The following is a 20,225-nucleotide window of genomic DNA, read 5'->3' as shown; positions in this document are numbered from 1 at the left end:
GGCTAGGTGGTTAAGAGTATGCACTATTCCTTCAGAAGAGCAGAGTTCAGTCCTAATACCCACATCAAGAGGCTCAGAACCCTCTGTAATGGCAGCTTCAGGGAATCTGAGACCCTCTTCTGGCTTCCCAGGGTGTGCAGACACACTAGTTTTCATAGCAGTACACCATTTTACATTTCAACTAATGGTGTAAAAGGTCTCCAGACTAATGGATCACTTGCAGTATTTCCATGTCATTCTTGCATCTGGGCCGTGCTAATCTTCTCTGTGTGGTTCCAATTTTAGTAAATGTGCTGCCAAAACAAGCATTAATTAAATAAATGGTGATCCAATTTTCAAAAACTCTTATTAACAAATTTCCTGAGAGTGACAGGCAGAATCTCCCAGATCTCTTAAAAATACGTGTGTTTCAATAATTCTTTGCATTTTAAGGGGAGTTTTGTTGATGGTCAAGGAAAAGTTACTAACAGGCTCTTGAAAAGGAGCAGCCTTCATCCATGAAGGTGAAGAGACTTAGACTTCATCCCAGACCCAGTGCTTTGTCTTGGTTTTTAAATTATGAGGGTGGAACTCAGTTGTTTGGAAAGCCTTCCATGGTTTCTGATACAGGCCCAAGTTTGAACCCCATTTTTGTTAGGATTATATGAGTTTTAAATTTTTTAACACTCATACTTCTATGCTACATTTTCATTTGACCCACATTGCCAACAAATATATTTCTATATTTCTTCCTGCATTTCTCTTGTTATTTTATTCGTTCAGTGATTGGTTGGTTGCTTTCTACTGTGAAAGTTTTCTTGTCCTAAGAATCAGTAAATAGAAGATTAAAAGCAGGTTTGGGGAATAGTTGACCCCAGGAATAATAACTATAGTAACTCTTAATATTGGTTTTCTATAAAATGAGAAGCTATAAAAGGATTAAGATGGTAAATATCTGCCTTCGTCTTCACCATCCCTTCTCCAGAGCCCAAGTTTGATGCAGTACAAAGACATGCCGAGCAGCCTAGTCTGGAAGGCTCATAAATCTTTCTCCACATGGGCCTGCAAGAAGCTTAAAATTAGACCATTATTCTAAAGCCATTTGCCACGGCTTTTCAGACAGTACATAATCCTCCATATCTATCTTTCTCAAATGCTGTGAATTATAAACACTATCAATCTGTAGGATTCTTTAGTACTACTAAGTATTCCGTGAGTTTAGTTTTCTCATCCACAAAATGTTACTGATGTTGCCACCTTCATGGAATGATTATGACATTTAAATGAACATAGTTTATCAGCTAGATCAATGCAAGTCACCATGTTTTCGAAATGTCAATGAGGCTTCGTGTCTTCATTCTTCTCCCCTCTTTATGTGTATTCTCATCACTCATCTTAGCCTTGGTCAAGAAGAATAGCTGATTCTGCTCAGAGCTGCTCTGAGAGGAGCCAGTGCCTTTAGTAATAGCTGGGGGATATCATTTCTTAGCCTAGGCTTTGGTTGTACTTCCCTCACAAGGCTGCACATTTGATAGCAGTAGCTGTTCTGTGCACATGGAGCTTATTTTTTCATATTGCCTAACTTACTCTCACAGCAACAAAAGTCCAAATAACCATCTCCCCCAGACTCAAAGCAAACTCTTGCATACATATGACCATCGTTTGATTGCTGATCTAATTAGAGATGCTGATGAAGAGAATTTTCATCATCTCCCACTACAGATGTAAGGAAGTTTAAGATGTACTAAGGACTCTGTCTATATAAAAGTATACTAGAAGCGCCGGGCGTGGTGCCGCACACCTTTAACTCCAGCACTTGGGAGGCAGAGGCAGGCAGATTTCTGAGTTCAAGGCCAGCCTGGTCTACAGAGTGAGTTCCAGGACAGTCAGAGCTACACACACACACACACACACACACACACACACAAAAAAAAAAAAAAAAAAAAAAAAAAAAAAAAAAAACCCTGTCTAGAAAAACCAAAAAAAAAAAATAGTCATGAATAGCATAAAATACCTTTTGGGCTGGTGAGATGGCTCAGTGAGTAAGAGCACAGGACTGCTCTTCTGAAGGTCCAGAGTTCAAATCCCAGCAACCACATGGTGGCTCACAACCATCCGTAACGAGATCTGACTCCCTCTTCTGGAGTGTCTGAAGACAGCTACAGTATACTTACATATAATAAATAAATAAATCTTTTTTTTTAAGTGTACTAGAGAGTTTGCCATTGCTGTCTTCTTTACTCTGCCCCAGAACACACTGAGTTGTATACACAACTTTATTCTTTCTGACTTCAAGATGAAAAACTGAAATTCAAAGAAGTTGAAGTAACCAAAATCATAGGTTTAAAGAATGGCAATCCTATAAAGTCCATACATTGTAAGGAATTCCACCAGGACTCCTGGCTCATGCCTATAATCCCATTTCATTTACTCAAGAGACCAAGGGGGAAGATTGCAAGCTCAAGGCCTGACTATGCTGTAAATAAAGTTCAGGCCACCCTACACAGTATAGTGAGATCATTTCTCAAAAAGAAATCAAAGCATAGGGGTGGTAGAGGGCTTGGTTGTCATGAACAAGACCCTGAATTCACATCCTAGCAATACAAAAGTATGAGATTACACTAGACACATGCCCTCTGAAGATGTGTCATCAGTCTGTGCCCATGTTTAAGCCCACAAAGCATGCTCAAACTGTATCTGAGCTATTCTTCTATCTCACCATGCATAAGAACCAACTTTTAAAAAGTGCACAGTAGATGTCTGGCTTCAGGATAGGATGCAAGGCAAAAGGAGTATGCTGGGGGCCTTCCCCTCCTAAGAATGGGTTGAAGTGGGACACAACATTGGATGCAGACCAAAAGACCAATGATTTCCAGTCTTGTAGGAAACAACTCTTTCTTAATGTTCTGTGTTTCATTCATTAATGTTGAGAACTCTTTATGTCTCTTATTATTTACTTTATAATTCTCTATGCTTGAATAAGCTCTGGAAAACTTAACTCTTTACTTTATAACCTTACTTTATAATTCTCTGGTAATTAACATATGCTGTATAATAGAGGGCTCAAAATGTACCTGTATAAATTTAGGAATTCTATAAAGTCATTAATATAGAATCATGAAATCATCAACTTATATAACCTGCACTAGGCTAGAAAGGTCAAATAATAGGATTTTAACACAGACTTATAGATGGTTGAACTATAGGATGGTCTAGTGAAGACTCCATGAGATTTACTAACTATATAGAAGGTTCAACTCACCAGCATACTATTGCACCTTTATTATTAACAATGACTATCTCTGAGGAAGGGAAACTAGAAGCAAAAGGAGAGTAAAGGGGAACTTAATATCTCTGAGACTCTAACTTCTATTGCAAAATACCTTTCCTTGATTCCTTTTTTATTGTCTCTCATGAATACTCTTGAGAACCTAGAACTCTTTCCCTCTTTTCTTAGCTTCGATCTAAGACTTTCCCTCATATTAAGAGGAGTTTATAAAGGCCAATTGGTAACGTGGACCACCCTGCTATCTTAAAATTAACTGTTGTCATTGATATATAGCAGCACACACAGGTCAACAGTCATCAACTGCAGTGAAGTCCAAGACACAGCTATATCATTGATTTCAAAAGCAGGTATAGCAGGAGAGAAGTGATTCAATAATTAAAGATGCTTGCTGCCAAGTCTGGCAACCTGTAATTGATCCCCAGAACCAATGTAGAGATGAAAGTAGAAAAGTTACTTCACAAAGTTGTCCTCTATATTCCAAACACACACACACACACACGAAGAAGAAGAAGAAGAAGAAGAAGAAGAAGAAGAAGAAGAAGAAGAAGAAGAAGAAGAAGAAGAAGAAGAAGAAGAAGAAGAAGAAGAAGAAGAAGAAGAAGAAGAAGAAGAGGAGGAGGAGGAGGAAGACAGGAGGAGGAAGAAGATGAAGAGAAGAAGAGGAGAAACTTTTTAAAAGAATGGAAGGTATAAGGTTCCAGAATATAAACTTTCTTCCTTTATATAACTTGTTATGTAACCAGGTTACATGACATGGGTGGCTTTGAGTCTAATGCCATAGCCCAAATTCTCATAACTGACATCCTTACACATGAACACACATTAAAAGATATTTTTTTAGAGACTCATCAACAGGACAGGTTGGGAAGGTTAAAAGGAGAGTCTTAGACAGGTTGAGATTTCAGCATCAGACACACCAGTTCTGGTATCCAGAACTAGATATTTTTTAAGATGGGTATAGAGGGAGGGCATAATTATACTTTCTTTCACTTCAGAAAAGGTTCCTTCATTATACTCTTTTCTACCAAAAAATAATAATAGCTTTCTATAAGAAGCTTAGACTCCACTATACGGTAACAGACGTTGCCACTTGCTCTGCCACCGATGCTGATAAATGTGCTCATGCTTTTGCATGCCTGTGTTCACCAGTCCCAGAGTATTGATTGCATCTTCCTTCCTTCCACCTCCTCAACCTCACTTTGAATAATATCCGTCATCTACAATCTTAAATTGCGCTCTCTGATCTCTAAGTCAATAATCACTCTCCATCTCCTTTTGATGATTCATCACTCTTTCAGTAGATAACAGCTGAGCGCCATATGTTTGCTAGGCACCATTTTAATTTGGGGAATAGAAACTCATTCCAGTCTCCACAGAGCTTAAATTCTAATCCCAAGTTCCCCTTCGCTCTCTGCCTTTATTGTTGGCAGCTCAAAAGAACACCCACTCTATTTTGCTCCAATACTTCCTCTCCAGTAACCTCCACCATAGAACAGCATGACTTGGTATATTTTTAAGGCTTAGGCTGCTTGGAGTTAATTATAGTCAACACTTTAAGTGCCAGGAGGAAGAAACAAGAGGTTTAACATGTCATGAAAAAAGTTCCATTTCAGAACCTAAGAGTTAATATACAGGGAAAAAATGCTTTTAAGTTGCACGTGGAGACTGTAGCTTGAGGCAATTATGAATGTGCCTCTACAGCTGGTTAAGTAAAAAGGAGGAGAGGGGTCAAATAACCCAAGAGATGACAAATCCTTGGGTAGGGCTTAAGGAATAATGCCATGAAACCTTTCTTAGCGGATTTAATATAGTAGAAGGAATTAAGTGAAGACAGCCATAGCTTCACTGTCTTGCTCTCCATCCCATAATAACTCCAAAATATGCCAGCAAAGTTTTAGATGAATGGGCTAATCATTTGAAAATAAAGTGACCTTAAACAAAAGGATAAAGCTTTGGTGGCAGAAGCTGTATGTTCCCAACATAGAGAAGCTCCAACTTTGGTATGGTCAGAAGCTTACATGTGGTTAAAGTTGGAGACTCAGCAGCTGAGAGGCAGCAGTGGGAGAGATGGCAATCTGGGCAGAATCATGCAAGTGGGGATACAAGGAAAATTCCCTGAAGCACAGGAAGTTAAGTTTTAGGTTGACATGAGTTCGTGAGTGAACACTTCCGTCACTTATTCCACCATGAAACATTCACAGGACCAGTGAAAGAAAGCAAGAGGAAATGTGAGCTGAACTTCAGAGCTATGCAGGTTACAGTCAGAGCCTAAAGAGTACTTTTAAAATTAAAGTATGATTTTATCACTGTAAGGGTCTTAGGGTGATATTCTTGAAGCCACAATATTGCATATATCTTCCCTTAAAAGGCAATCTGCCTCTGTCACTGTACATCTAAGGACAATGAAAATTACAGAATTATCCACAGTGGCTGAGTTTAACAGGCACCCTTATTATTCATCCCACCAAGTCCTCTGCATTGTATTCTAGTTGGTGACTATTAATAATAGAATAATCTAAAATTCTGTTGTTTTGAAGCAGAACTAGAAACTAGTCTTTCATGCTGTAGCCATTTTAAGACAGCAGTTAAAAAAATAACTGATTGTGTTTGATGGAAAATTATAGAGCTAACAAAAGGAAAAACATTTTTACTCTTCAGTAAGGGATCTCTCTTGGACAGCAGAACACCCTTGTGTGTGTGTGTGTGTGTGTGTGTGTGTGTGTGTGTGTGTGTGTGTGTGTTTGTGTGTAGATGCCAGAGATCAATAAGAGTGTCTGTCTCAGACACCACCCACCTTATTTTTTTGAGAGAGGGTCTTTAACTGAACATGGATCTCACCAATTATTACAGACTAACTTGCTAGCAAGTCAAGGGACTTGTCTGTCTCCACCTCCCCAATTCTGGGATTATATACATATGCCACCATACCCAGCTTTTCACACAGGTTCTAGGTCATTGAGCCCAGATCCTCATACTTGCATAACAAACACTTTACTGACTAAGCTGTTTTATTAGCCTCATTTTGAGCCTTTAAAAATTATACTTCTCTTTATGCTTATCTCTCACTCATTGTATAAATGATCAGACTGAAATAAGAAAGTAACTCAGTTTCCCACTAGCTATATGACCCTATTCTAACTAACCTTTCTGGCTTTCAAATTTATCAGTGAAGAAAATAATAATTATATTTCAGGATTAATATAAAGATTAAAGGAAATAATACGATGGCAAGGATATGGCAGAGTGTGCTATTTTCTATTCTGTTCAAAAGATATTTATTAATGGCAAATTCATAATCATGCAAAAATAGTCATCTAATCAATGGATGTTTTGTTTCTTTACTTATATACTTTAGAGTGAACTAGAATATAAATACATAGAATACAAATCATATTTATTCTTATATGGGAATTTATTGCCTATAAAATGAGGCATTATCTCATTCGGTCTTCATAAAATTCCTTGAGAAGCAGCCCAGACACAGGTTGCCATTTATATTTTATAAAAAAACTGCCGTACATCTAAGAACATTGATTTTAATTATCTAACTCTACATATTAATGAATGAAATAAAGGCTCTGGAGATACTGCCCATCAGTTCAGAACACTTAATGCTCTTTCCAATAAACCAAGTTCAGTTCCCAATACCTACATCAGGCAGCTCATAAGTACCTGAAACTCCACTTCCAGTGAATCTCATAGCTTCTCCTCTTCTCAATGGGGCCCACACACACATGGTATGCACACAGACATGCAAGCACACATATAGACACATAAACAGAAATAAACCCCTCTGATAAATCAAAGAATGTTGAAAAAAGCAAAGAGGGAAAGCAGAAAGAGAGAGGAAGGAAAGATGAGTTGGGGCAAGGCAGAGAGGAAAGCAATGGACTCTAACTCCAAATTCTTTCTGTTTTTGAAAGTCACCACCAAGACACCTTGACACATGAAAGTAGCTCTTCCTCTTCCACAGACAGGGGATAAGGCATTCACAAAATCAAAGCAGACATTTCTTTCCTGAATAAACCTGATTAATGGCTAAATCTTTCTATAGTGTGATTCTTGGAAAACTCAAAGGAGGCTTTTCATATAAGGCTGTCAGAAGAAGTTCTGTGTCTGCAGAAGCAATCTTTTCATCATCTTCTCTTGCGCTGTCTCTGAGATGGCTTTGGGTAAAGTGAACCCAGATACCTCTGAAGTGTCATTTTTAGTGTTATGGTCTTCTGGTTGGGATTTAAAATGGTGTCTTATATAGATAAGGGCAGATTCAGGTGAAGGAGAACACTAAGGTTTTGCCCCAAGAAGGGAGACTTATTTCAAAATTCCACAAACGCTTGGCAACCTAAACAGAGTAACATCCTAATGCTAAGTCAGAAAGCAAGAGTGGAGAGATGTATGACTCCTTCTTGTTTCTATGCTCAACAACAGGAGGGAACACTCCCAATGCAGTGACACCAAGCAGCCTTTCAGTCTCCCTGAGAGGTGGATGACTGCATCTTTGTTATACAAAGAGAGATCTTTGGCTCATAGAACTTGGGTAACTTCTCTAAAATCATTGATGGAGTTTCCATTTAAGTTCTGGTTTGTCTAAACCTAAAGTTCAAGTATTATCTCCCAACCACGAGCCTTCAACTTGATCTGTGTAGAATAAACAGAGAAGCAAAGATTATCAACGTACATGGGTCAGACTCGCACCAATATTCTGCTTCAGTGTATTCAGAATGGAGCCTAGGATTCTGTATTCTTATATATGAGACAGCTATGTATGTATATTTTATACCTTGCTGTCCCCACAGGAGAAAAGTAGATACTTAACGTATTTTATAATATTCTCAGAGTTCTCAGGATTACCCAAAGATGTGAAGTATGGTTTGTTTGTTTGTTTTATGTCATTTATCATTGTTCAAACTTCCAAACAGCATCAATGTTCCTGTTTTCTCAAGCTGCACAGGCCCCTCCCCTTCATGCACACACTCTGTGGCTCCCAAGCTGAGATCATAAATCCTATCCTTTAAAGACTCTGGGTCTACTGATGTACTGTTGAGTAGAATTCTCACAAACTTGAAGACACAGAAAGCCCAATCTTTCACCCTAATCTCAATCACCAGCCCCTAAATCCACCCTTTCCATCAGGCAAGGCTGTCCGCCTGAATTGTCTCCATATTTTTCCTTTAACAAAGAGACTTAATGGATATACACAGTAATGTCAGTCTAAGAAACATCAGATCATATTTACTGCTGTTGATGCAAGAGCAAACTAAAACTGTGTGAACTAATTCTCCATTACCAAGGATAAACTATGTCATCAAAGCAACAGGAAACAAAACAAGTTGGAATCCTTGCATTCTGCTGCCTAAGATTCTATTAGCCCACCTTGTCACATTATTTATACACTTTGGTGCAAGATATGAGCAACGCTTAAATCAATGCTGCAGAATGAACAGAACGGGATCCCATCAGGAAGAGCTGAAAGAAGCTGAGGAAGAAGGCTACCTGTCCTGGCTCATTTTATGTGTCAACTTGACACAGGCTGGGGTTATCACAGAGAAAGGAGCTTCTGTTGGGGAAATACCTCAATGAGATCCAACTGTGGGGTATTTTCTCAATTAGTGATCAAGGGGGAAGGGCCCCTTGTAGGTGGGGCCATCTCTAGGCTGATAGTCTTGGTTCTATAAGAGAGCAGGTTGAGCAAGCCAGGGGAAGCAAGCCAGTAAAGAACATCCCTCCGTAGCCTCTACATCAGCTCCTGCTTTCTGACCTGCTTGAGTTCCAGTCCTGACATTCTTTGGTGATCAACAGCAATGTGGAAAGTGTAAACTGAATAAACCCTTTCCTCCCCAACTTGCTTCTTGGTCATGATGTTTTGTCCAGGAATAGAAACCCTGACTAAGACACTACCCTATAAGACCAGCACTCTCAACTAACCTGGACCCCCAAGATTGCTCAGACACTGAGCCATCAACCAGATGATATGAGGCCCCCAATACATATACAGTAGAGGACTGCCAGGTCTGGACTCAGACAGAGAAGATGCACCTATCCCTCAAGAGACTGGAGGACCCAGGGAATGGTGAGGTCTGGTGGGGTGAGGATGAGGTTGGGGGCATCTCATGTAGACAGGGGAGAAGGTATGAGATGTGAAACAGTCAGAGAGTAGACTAGGAGAGGTATAAAGTCTGGAATGTAAAAAAAGGATGAAATTAAAAAGAATCTTCACCATCTTATTGTGAGGTAAGTAAATGAAAAGGGACCATGGACTACTAAACACTGGGATTCAATTTTGTTGTTGTTGTTGTTTAATTCATTGTTCCATACATTCTTTGAATTTAACCTCCATATACATTGTTCAAAAGCATAAATTTAAAAAAAATGGTTACTCACTGTAATCATCAAAGTAAGATGTGGAAAGATACTTTGCAAACTAAAATGTTCTACTAATGGACCAGACCTGATAAAATTTTTGATATTCATAATTGTATCACAAAATGATACACTAACCTTTATTCTGGCTTCCTATTTCCTTTCTGTTGATATTCCTTCCTTGCTAGATAACCTCATCAACTTAGGTTTATCTTTTTTTTAATCTCATTGAGTTCAATATATTCAAAGAAAACACCTTAACCTTTATCCTTAATAAACTAAGATATCAAACAGAGGCATTATTTATAGAAAATCTACCAACAGTACAAATTCAAGTACAATGTAGAGACAGAGACACTTAAGGGGTTTGAAGAAGGAAAGATTTAGAGATAAGTTAGGAATTTCTGGCAAGACGAGGTAGTGTGGGTTAAGGCAGAGCTACAGGAAACTTGTAGGGTTCAAGCAAACCCACTAGAGTGACAGACAGCAGGATCAGGGTGAGCAGAATTCATGTGAGTAGTAATAAAATGCAAAGGTTAAAAAAACACAGGTGATTGATACATTCCTCAAAATGTATAAGAATGACAACATATTACAACCAGTCAGGGTAAGTAATGTTGACTTGGCTCTCAGAAATCAATTTACTCCATCACACTATCATCAGAAAGGAGAAAAGTACGCCATGGGATTATTTTAATTTAAAATGAAAAGGATTTGGACAAAATTTAATGTCATTTCATGATGAAGAAAAGTTCTTCTCTAACTAGAATGGAAGGGAGCTTATGCAAGTTGATGCACATCTAACAAGCCATACATCTAACATCATAAGTGATGCTGAGAGAACTAAGTCAATTCTCCCTACAATAAGAAGAGTGTAAACTTCTCTCATCACTTTGTTCTTTTATAAAAAGTCTCACGTTGTAGTGCAGGTTAGCCTCTAAAACACAGTTAAGCTTTCACTGACCAAGTGCTATGATTTCAGGAATATGTCACCATGCCTGTCCTTATCACTTGTATCAAATGTTGTTCTAGAGCCTATATAGTGAAAAGAGAAAGGGGAAATTATATTCTGATTGGAAAGAAATTATTAAAACTATGCTTAGCCACAAAAATCATGGTTGTTCATGTAGAAAATATTTGACCAAACTATCCTCCTTAAATTAATTAGTTATAAACAGTACAGCATTGTAAGTTAATATTTTTTAAAAAATAGAGTTGCTATTCTTTATACCTTCAACAAATAATTGTAAATTTTAAAATAAAATAATCTCTAAGATCATTTACAATAATACACATATAATAAATAAATAGAGATTTTATACACAACATTGTACCTAAGCACTATACTATACTTGATAGAGATCTTTCCTGGGGGCATATATATTAACTATACAATAATATGATGTATGTTAAAATATTACATACTTAAGAAATTGGATGTCAGGTCATGGGAAAAAGAGACATTCCTAATTGTCGTAATAAGATACATAAGGAAGAAAGCTTAGAATAATCCAAACGGTGATGGCCTAAAATTGGAGATGTGACTATGAATTCATGTATAGATAAATACAAGCACAGTTTGTTCATACAGAAACATTTCAAAGTGTGTGCATACCCTGGTTAGTAGACACTAGCATCTTAGCTCTGTCAGATGAGGAAGAAGAAATGACACCCCACACCAACATCTTAATAGCAATAAGATCAAAGCAATGCAGAAGTCAAAAGAATGAATTCCTAATGGTCACCATGGGAAATAGATTAAGCAATAAGTTTGTTTATCTATAACTCAAATATAAAATAAATATCAACAAGTAGTTTCTATTAATGACAAAGACACTTGTTACTTTTCTATTATTGCAATAAAGCACTATGACCAAGGTAACTTGTATAAGGGAGGGTTTATTTTGAACTTAGCAATTCCAGAGGGTGTAGGTCTGTAACCATCCCATAGTGGAGGCATGGCAACAAGCACCAGACATGCTGGCCAGAATAGCTAAGAGATCACAATCTCAAACTGCAAGCAGACTACAGATAGGCAAGCCTTTAAGCTCTCAAAACTATTTCCTAGTGACACACTTTCTCCAACAAGCCCATAACTCATAAGTTCCCAACCAGTGCACCAGCTGGGGAATCAAACATTCAAAGGCTAGATGCTATGGAGGAAGTATCACTCCAGCCACCACACTAAGAAAAGCAGGTCTGCAATACAGACGAATTCCAAATATGATTTGAATACCTCACCTTCAAGGAAGGTGCCTGCTTCCATGGCAGCACACAGTGACTTCCTTTCCAAAGACATTGTCATAGAAAGCATAGAGAAAGAGGAGTTTTCTAAAGAGATACTTGGAAAACAGTAAGGTCGTCTTTAGACAAGTGGAGTCGTGTTTAGAGTACGAAGTCTTAATATGATGTGATGAGCCTGACATTACCTTCCTGCTTTCTTCACACCCCTAACCCCACTCTAATCGGCATCAGACAAATCCCAGCTGAGAGGCTTGTAGCAGGATACCTGGCCAGGATGTAGCAAAGCTGTCAAGGTCATTAAAAAATAAGGAAAGGCTGACAGATTGTCAAACCAAGAGGAGCCTGAGAGATGACAGCTGCGTGTAACATAGAATCCAGAATTGGATCTTGGAAAACGTAAAGGGCATTGGGGCAAAACCATGGAAATATGAAGGAATTGGGGTATTAATGGATGGAAATGTGTCAGGATTGACTTATCACTTATTAAAAAAGCACCTCTTTACCTGTGAGATGTCAGGAACTGGGGAAGTGGGAAAGGGGAGTGGAGAAAACTTCTGTTATCTTCAATTTTTTCTCTAAATTTTTTTTCTCTAAGCTGTTTCTAAATAAATACGATAAATCTCTTCCCCAGGGAATAGGACATTGTACATGACAGACAAGCATTCTATCACTAAGCTGCCTTGCCAGCAAGAACAATGATTAAGGAAAGATAAAACTAAATGACTACAGGCTATCAACTGCAGACAAAAATTAGAGGTACCTGGCCAAGACTCAGCCAGTTACAACTGAGTTAGAATCAGAATCAAAATCTGACTGTATTCTCTAAAGCAGTACCACGAGGCAATAACAATAAATAAATAATAATCACAGCAGGCAAAATAAAAGTACCATCCCTAAGAATATCTTCATCCAGATTCCAACATAAGGCCCAGCTTACCCACCCTTGTGATTTCAAGATGATGCTAACAAAGCCCAGATAACAACAGTGAGCTAACTGATGGTGGTGTCAACAGGAAGTGTCTGAAACATGTCCCTTCTTCAATTTACACAGGTTTTCTTTCCCGGGCTGCTTTGAGATACATTAAACATTCCTCCTCCAACTCCTATGGGAAACGGTTATATCACAGCTATGAAATCTCTGTCCTTTGCAATCCTGAAACGTTCCAAGATTTATAAAGTGGGTTGAGTTCGCCAAGAGTTCCACTTGCAGCTCCTTCTGACTGAAGTCTTAATGAGAGCTCTTACATGCTGAGTCTATGTTATAATGTTATGAAGCCAAAATCATCATACTTGTTTTCAAGATTGAGACAGTAGAGCCAGGCGTGGAAGTACAGGCATGTAAAATCAGAATTTAGAAAGCAGAGGGAGGAAGTTGACAAGTTTGAAGCCATAGGTACACAGGGCAAAGTTGTCTTAAGGGGAAAAAAACAGATCAAAGTATACTTCTAATACATAGATGAATCTCCCAATATAATTTGAAACAGGGTTAAAACTCATATGTCTATGCAGAAATATCATATCCTCTTTCCAGCTCTCTGACCTTAAACAAATGATTAGATTTATTTTCAACTATTCAATTGTATGTTCTTGGGCTCAGAACAATGTCTAGTACTTTATAAACACTATTTAACACTTGTAACCACCTTGGCTTCATCTCTGACTCTGAAACTTTTAATAAATATTATCTCAGCATCCCCTGAAGTTCTGGCATTCACCAATGCACTCGTGAACAGTTTATGTCTCTGGAATCCAGTTTCCCAACCCGATGTCTGAGACAAGGCCATTCTGAGGACTGGGTGAAATTCCTTGATATGGTTGTCACAAGACTCAGTCTAGAATCAAAGAAGAAAAAAAAAGAGTATCAAAAGGCATTTCCCTTGGAAAATTTGTGACAAATAGAGATGGTATCCGCCAACATGTGTACAAGTTGCTTATTAAATATGTATTTACTTTTAAAAGTACTTAAGCAAATAACTGAGTGAGAGAGTACCAAGGGCTTCTTTTAGTCTGGGTGATTTCTGGTTAAATATCAGTTACACTATACTTGGAAATTAATGCCTGCTTGCTTTTAAGCAAGACTAAGAGATAGAGATAAATGTGTTCTCACTAAGCTTGGAAAGAGAGGCACGATTGGTTACTCAATCTATTGATTAATGATCAGGAGAAGGTTCTGACAGCCAGGAGGGCAGATCTGTAGATTACCAAAATTACTCAGGTTAATCAGGAAGAGGGATGGCCACAGAGGGACCTGGGACATTCATGTCAGTGAGCAACAGGGGTGATGCTCAGCACAGCAATAAGAGCATCATGTTCCTCAGATTGCCAGGGATAACATAAACAACAGGTGCATTCTGGATTTGGAAGAGCTTGTGATTCTGCTCATGGAGTCTGATGGAATCCTTGACATAATTAAAATGTCTCAAAAACTAGTACGTGAGGTGTCAAAGCAGATAACTCAATAGAGATGTCAGCTTTCTGGATGTCAGCCATCAAAACAATGATGAAGCATTAAGACTAGATTAAATTTTTTATTCCTTGCCCAATAGCTGGGCTGACAGTGACTTCTTACTCATGAGTTCTCAACCAAGTGTGTAGGGTTTGAGGAGAATGGGGGTGGGTGGAGATGAAGAATAGCTATCCCTAAGACTCGGCCTTGACCTGTTGAGAGAGCCTAGTTTTATCTTTTCTTCCTTAGGAGAAATAACTTTCAAAAATGCAAAACTCATTGGCATTCTTCCCCTGATGAAAACGTTTCAGAAAGATTGCATTTCAATCTTCCCGTTCCTATGTTTGTGAACCAGCTCCACAGTATGACAAGGATGAAGACACAGATAGATAGATCAAGAACAAAAGTATGATTCTGAGTGACAGCTAAGCAGGCAGATCCCTGCAGTTAGGGACAGAAGATATAAAAGTCACCAGGGGGAAATGGGTCTTTGCCCAACCCAGGCATACATGGTTTACCTTAAGTTGATAATGTTAACAGCAGGCACTTTCCTCACACTGATGGCAGCAAAGTCTAAGCATTGATGCAGCACTCTAAAGGTTTTTGCCTACTTACAGTAAACTAAAGGCCACCCAGTGTCTCTCAACATCCATGACTGTTCTGATTCAAGATGTTGTTTAAGCTAGCACTTTTATCTAAAGAGTTCCCATTCAATTTTGAGCTTTTAAAGCACACTTTAAACATAAAAGCCACTAAGTTAGGCGATATCACTAAATAGCCTACCAGAGACTCGGAAAATAATGAAAAAGAAAAGAAATAATACCCCTACACACACACACACACACACACACACACACACACACACACACACACACACACACACACACAAAGAATGTGAGCCAGGAATTATCAATCACAACAATCATCCTAACACTTGCAGAAGCAGGAGTACAGTGAATTCAAGGTCTGCCTGAGCTAGAAGAAAAGAACTTCTTTTAAAAGGATGGAGAGAAAGGGGTGGAGCTGGAGAGATGGCTGAGCAGTTAAAAGTACTCCTTCAATTACTAGCATCCACCTTATGGCTCGCAACCAGTTATAACTCTGTTCCCAGGGGGACTGACAACATCTTCTAGCCTCTACCGGCACAAGGCATGCACATGGTATAGACACACATGCAGGCAAAAGATCCAAACACAAAAATAAAATAAAAGTCTTTAAATGGCAAGTAAATAAAAAAATAAATGTGCAGGGAGACATGTCAATAAAGAGGCTATTTCAAAAAGGTGATGGATGAGGTCAGTGAATGTGATCAGAGTGTAATATACATATCAAAACATCACAGTGAAACCCACTATTTTTATAATTAATATTTACTAACATAGTATACAATTATATATAACAATACAATAAAATAGTATACAATTATATATAATGATTTTAGATTTATAAAATTCCCCCTAAAAACTCATGTCTAATATTTGGCCATCAGTCTGGTTCTACTTGTGGGTAGTAGAATCTTTGAGAAATTCATCTGTTTGGAGGTCTCAGATCATGGAGGCAATTTTCTGGGTGTATGTAATTGAAATCTAGAATCTAGTCCCAGCTTCTCTACCTTTCTTTGTTTCCAGTCCTTATCCACCACATGTTCTTGTCATGATGCATTGCCTCACCATAGACAGAAGTGTAGGACAACTGACCCTGGACTCAAAATAAAACTGATCCAAAGTAAATCATTTGAAGAATATGAAAAAAGCAGTGATGTGTTCAACAGGAAAAAATTAAATTCTGTAAGAAAATCTACTATCAATACCTTAAATAATAAACAATTCCATTTTTCCTGAAAAAATATTACTTTTCTTGTGAATATTGCTCTACTCTTTCTTACTCATCACTAACATGCCTAAGCTATAGCATCTATGACTTCTTTTAGTATCCATATCATTTCCATAAAGAATCACAAATTTGTCAAGTAAAGGCATGGAGCTAGAGAAGATCAAGTGAGATAACCATACTCAAGAAAACAAATGTCATACGTTCTCTTTTATCAGAGATTCCTACTCCAACTCTTATGATAAAGTATAGTCTTCACCCCTTATCAAGGATAGTTTCTTTGAAACAGAAGGAGACAGACCATTAGAGAAAACAATGCCCAATCAAAATCAGAGTTGTAGAGTCAGGTCCCAAGGATATATCAACAGAAAGACAAACAAAACAAAACAAAAACCTCCCACTCTTGAGGCTCAGGAAACATAGTGGCAGAGAGGATGAAAAGATTGTAAGAGCCAGATGTTCTAGAAGTCTGATGTGACAATGTGTCTCCTAGGAATGGCAGAAGGAAACACTCATAAAGGCTCACCACCATGGCTATCTAAATATGATCTAAGCAAGGGCAACAGTAGTAGATGGGCCAAAGTGGATGGCTTAAAACCTGCAAGACCTCAACCATCTCCAAGAACTACAGACCACTAAGGACTGTTGAGAGTAGGAGAAATAGTCTTCTCCAGAGAAGAGCACACCAACTGGTTATCCAATACCAAATGATCAGCCCGGAAAACATATGCATACAAGGAAAATTATACAGACTAAGCAGGTTATATTTAAGAATGTATATGTGTATGCATATACATGCATGCATTTAGAAACAATTAATTTTAAAATGGGTCATAAATTTGAAAGAGAGCCTGTATATGAGAGAGTTTGGAAGGACGAAAGGAAAACGGTGAAATTATATTATAGTCTCAAAATAAATTAAATAAGAAGAAAAGAGTTTCAAATCTACATAGTGCAATTGGCCCATACTTAGAAAACATTTGGTCTTGGGACCTTTAATCATGTGGTTAACAAAACCAAAGGAAAAAGGAAATCATCTTTACCCCCCTCAAGATTCTATTTTCCAAGCCTAAGCGAATTTAGTCACTTTTCTACATTCTCAATACTTTGCACAGATCTCTATTTATTAACATGTTTTCCTGCCTCCACTGACAATTTCTGTGGAAGTCCTCAGAGATAGAAAATGTTTCTAATCTGTCCCTACCCCAGTGTGTCACCAGCAGAGAGCCTGGCACCATGGTGAGGATTTGCTTAATCAATTAGTTACTAATGAGATAAACTGGAGTGCCAGTTTACACTGTCTTAAGTGTAATCTACTTGTCCCTGAGCTCCCACTGATCTGTGTTAATATATTTGTAGTTTATGATAACTCGATCATACATTGTAAGTTCCCCACTCCATGTTTTTCTTCCCTTCAAAATTCTAAGCACTTCAAGGACAGAAACTTCAAATTACTCATCTTTTGTTTCTCTGTCATGAATGAACTAACTTGGAGGACATTACTCAAAAACAAACAAACAAACAAACAAACAACAGAAGGGTTTGATGCCACTTATATAAGGAGTATAAAGAAGTCAACACAAAAACAAAATGTAGAGTGGTGCTTACCAGTAGATGTGGAAGGAGAAAATAAGAGGGTAATAGTTCGAAGACACAGCGTTTTCACATGCACAAGAAGGAATTCACTTTTCAGAATAGTATCAGTGTTTAGCAATATTCTATTGTACAATGTATACTTTAAATTTTGTTAAAGTATATCTTATGTTAAATTAAATGTTCTAGTCATGAAAATTAACGAGGACAGGGAAATGAAAATGATCAATATGTTTATAGTAGAATGTTGATGATGGATCCATAAGAACAGACTATCTCCAGACTCAAGTCATGCACATTCAGTACACAGAGCTTCTTATTTCACCCAGATGTATCTCCATAGTAAAATGTTTAAAGGAACCAGTTTATAAGTCATTCCTACAATCTTTTACAGAAAAAAAAAAAACTGATCAAACTCAAGGTCAGTGAATTGTGTCATGGACATAGAGTAGTTTCAGTGACTGCATGTTAAAGCTAAAGATAGACCAGTGCCAAAATCACAAACTAAAACAGTAAAATAAACACATATAGACTGCTCAATTAAAACCAAAATACAATATGGAACAGGAAGTTAAGATTAACCAGAGAAGCAACTGAATATCTCTCTGATATAAAAATAAAAGTGACAATTTATTAAGCCAAGTTCTGCAAAGAATTATTTATGCATGTGTGTACGTTATATAATATACACACATACGTGTGAGTGTGTGTGAGTGTGTGTGTGTGTGTGTGTTTGTGTGTGTGTGATGCTAAGAAAGAAAACTTCAAAGTGGGTTATCTTTACTCCTATCCTGCAGATAAGAAAACTGAAGCTTAGGAAGTAGAAAAAACTTGCTAGAATCTCACCCTCATCATATGACAAAACTAAATTCCAATTCTAACAGCTGTGGGGATTTTTGCTTTATCAAGCCATTGTCTCCTGGGACCACATTGGCTCCAAATAACATGTTTGTAAAAAGTATGGGTTTAAGTAAGTATAAAATTGACAACACCTCAAACCCCCAAAGTACAGCACAGAGACAGATCTGTCTCTAATATCCCCACCCCTACTGTCTGCCATCCACTCCTTCTTTGCCCTAGTTGATGGCCATGAGACTGTTAGTGGATATATGTGAATGAGGGTCCAAGATCTCACTGGCTGCTGGGTTCTATGTTTCTGCATAGTTGGCATTCTCTGGCAATCAACACCTGAAATCAAATCTGCACCTAAGTGTTTATTTTTCATTTCAGCCATATGTAGTAAGCATTTATTAAGTAGTGTCCAATGACTGATTCAATCATTAATTACAATTATCACTTTATTAAATCCTTACAACTGTAAAGTGATCTGCTCTTAAGAGGACTCTTACATACATCATCACATTTAATCCTCACAAAGCAGAGAGAGATGATTTATCATGCTTGCTTTATTTAAGAAGCACACACACACCAGTCACACAGCCAGTATTTGGCACAACTGTGATTTGAAAGTAGAACTTCGGTACATATATTTTTTTTCTTTAGTTTCCAAGGCAGTGCCAGAAAACAACTTGAATGTGGGAGATGGGAGTGGGGGAAGTGGTTTTAGAAAGGAACAGAGTCTTGGAGAAGACAGAGCAGATGACAGCTGAATTAAGAAGGTTTGATATTAGCTGCTTTCCTCCCTTTTCCATTTCTCCCCTCTCCTCTGGTGACTTTGCATAATGGACACCTAAGCCCAGCAAAAAGAGAAAACTTCTCTGTAGGAGACACAAACATTGACCCAGCATTAAGTACCAGTTATGTAGCTCATAGGGAACTTGAAAGAACCATAAAGAACATCTTAGTTTGAGAGGACCTGAGAAAGGGATCTTTGTACCAGGACTACCCAATAAATTAGAAGGGCAAAGTCTCTTCAAAACTTGTTCCCGGAGCCCCGGGCTACCTTGCCAGCAGAGTCTTGACCAACACCCGCAAGGGTCCACACGGGACTCCCCACGGGACCCTAAGACCTCTGGTGAGTGGACCACAGTGCCTGCCCCAATCCAATCGCGCGGAACTTGAGACTGCGGTACATAGGGAAGCAGGCTACCCGGGCCTGATCTGGGGCACAAGTCCCTTCCGCTCGACTCGTGACTCGAGCCCCGGGCTACCTTGCCAGCAGAGTCTTGCCCAACACCCGCAAGGGTCCACACGGGACTCCCCACGGGACCCTAAGACCTCTGGTGAGTGGATCACAGTGCCTGCCCCAATCCAATCGCGCGGAACTCGAGACTGCGGTACATAGGGAAGCAGGCTACCCGGGCCTGATCTGGGGCACAAGTCCCTTCCGCTCGACTCGAGACTCGAGCCCCGGGCTACCTTGACAGCAGAGTCTTGCCCAACACCCGCAAGGGCCCACACGGGACTCCCCACGGGACCCTAAGACCTCCGGTGAGTGGAACACAGCGCCTGCCCCAATCCAATCGCGCGGAACTTGAGACTGCAGTACATAGGGAAGCAGGCTACCCGGGCTTGATCTGGGGC

At 38.7% G+C, this 20,225-nt stretch overlaps 1 non-coding gene across 1 annotated transcript; it reads right to left on the bottom strand.

The window, feature by feature from the left end:
• Nucleotides 1-202: 202 nt before the first annotated feature.
• Nucleotides 203-309, bottom strand: Gm25875. Its single transcript, XR_003951737.1, has one exon. It is a non-coding gene; the product is annotated as a U6 spliceosomal RNA (small nuclear RNA).
• Nucleotides 310-20,225: the final 19,916 nt, after the last annotated feature.

The sequence above is a fragment of the Mus musculus genome, chromosome 15, assembly GCF_000001635.26.
Source record: "Mus musculus strain C57BL/6J chromosome 15, GRCm38.p6 C57BL/6J".
Taxonomy (NCBI): Eukaryota; Metazoa; Chordata; class Mammalia; order Rodentia; family Muridae; genus Mus; species Mus musculus.
The sequence above is the reverse complement of the archived record's forward strand: the minus strand, read 5'-3'. Positions and strand labels throughout refer to the sequence as shown.